We start from the raw sequence: 2,086 nt of genomic DNA, 5'->3' as shown, positions 1-2,086 counted from the left end.
TGGGCTTAAAGAGTCTCCTTAGTTTCTTTACACTGGAGAAATTCCTGGCATAGAATTCACTCGTCATCTGCACTCCTGAGGGATTTGTGGTGCTCCACTCAAGATGGAGGACAGTTTTCTTCTGAAGAATGCCTGCTCCTGGCTGCATTTCTCTTTGGAGAAGCTGCTGATTGCCTCTAAGTACCAACAGTATAATTGTTTAGTGCCATATGTTCCATCTAATCACAGTCAGAGGTGAAAAACAGAGGAAGAATAAATGCTAGAGACTACAATGAACACTCTTTCTTTGCAGTGAGACTAAAAGAAGTGGGGTCATTTAGTTAAGTATTTACTAAAAACAAAATAAAAAGTATGATATGCAATCAGTCCATCCCAACCTAACCCCTGTTATACTTAATTTTCTGAACCACCAGGATCAGTTTGTGCAGGCTTAGTGCCTCACATCACTGAGATCTGCTAATTTGGGTCTCCAAATTGAGCAGCAGGGACTCCAGCTATGTCCTGGGAGACATATCTACCAACATAGACTCCTGCCTCACTCACTCTAAACCACAAAGAGAGCTGGCAGCAGGCACACCTCAAACACACACCATCCCTACAGCACTTTCTCCCTTTTTCTGCTGAGGAGATAAATCAAAATCTTCCACAGATGAGCTCAAGAGCCATTTTGTTCTCCAGCTTTTCATACGCAGTACAAGCATTTGGAGCCTTTTCTGACATGTTGGAGGCCAATCCTCTCTTGTCAAGGCAAGATAATACAAAGAAAACTAACCAGACCTAGACTTTGTGAATGAAAAAAGCAGAAAAAATTCGGCACCTTTTAGATGCAAGCAGCTCCAGCTGTTCCCTCCTGTTATTTTGACTGCAGTGATGACTCAGAGCAGCAGAGGACAGGGTCCCACTCAGTTACACTCTGCAGAAGTGGTTCTGAAGCCAGTGTTTTACAAGCAGGTTTCCACATCCCTTTCAGAATGTGTCAGCCTTGCACAGCACTGCTGCTAAGCCTCACCTCAAGCTTGAGATCAAAAGCTAAGTCACCTTAAACACCAATCCCTAACACTACTTATTTGCTGTCACATTGTGTACTTACTGCCTGGCTAAGTCACCCTGGGCTCCACTCCGAAACGTGCTTAACCTGCAGCACTTAATGACTTCATTAAATCCCAGGCAGGCGCTTGGAAGCCAGCACGGATGTGTCTGCGGTATCACCGGGCCCTGTTACCGGGCTGAGAAATGAGTTTATTCTCCACACAAACACAGGAAGATCGGGGGAACAGGGGCAGGGGGTGCAGTGCTTCCCCCACCACCGCTGGCCCGAAGCCCCTGGAAGGGAGCAGTGTCCGTAGGAAGCGTGGAAGAACAATTCCCGCGTGGGGCTCCGCACCAGAGCTGCGCTGACCCCGAGAGGCGCCATGGCAGCCCTGACAGCTTCCTCTTTGCCCGTCGTTTCACCTCTTTTCCTTTATTTATTATTTTTACTTAAAACACACCCTGGGCGCAGGGAAGCCAAGCGCGGCTCAGCAGAACGCCACAGAAAAAGGCAGCGATCCCCCAATTTTAGCTTTTTTCCTCAAGCCTCACAGCGCAGCCCCCCCACCCCCTCACGGCACCGCCTCCCGCCCCGCCGCTCTCGCGAGAGGCCGCCGCGCTGGTGCCATATTGGGGCATCTCTTCCCTCGCCTCTCGCGAGAACAATCGCGACAGACGACTGGGCTCCGCCTGTGGCGGTGGCAGTGGCGGTGCCGGTAGCAGCCGGGGCCGTTCCTGGAGGCCCAGCCCGGGCTGCGCCGCTTGGGGCGGAGCGAAGAGGCAGCGGTCTGTGGCGTCCGAGCGACAGCGGGAGTGTCACCCCCGCACCGCCTCGTCCCAACCCTCCCGCCCCGTTCGCTGCCCGCGGGACAGCCCCCGCCTGCTCCTCGCTTCTCACCGGGCTGTCCCGCCTCTCGCTACCCGGGGGAGGGACGCAGAGAAGGGGAGGGGGGGAGAAGGAAGGAAAGGCGGTGACAGGACCCCCAGTTCCCCGCTTCACCGCCCCCTGAGGTGAAGGAAGGGGGAGCGGGCGGGCGGGCGGGGCGGCGGGGAGGGC

The sequence above is a fragment of the Heliangelus exortis genome, chromosome 25, assembly GCF_036169615.1.
Source record: "Heliangelus exortis chromosome 25, bHelExo1.hap1, whole genome shotgun sequence".
NCBI lineage: Eukaryota > Metazoa > Chordata > Aves > Apodiformes > Trochilidae > Heliangelus > Heliangelus exortis.
The sequence above is the reverse complement of the archived record's forward strand: the minus strand, read 5'-3'. Positions refer to the sequence as shown.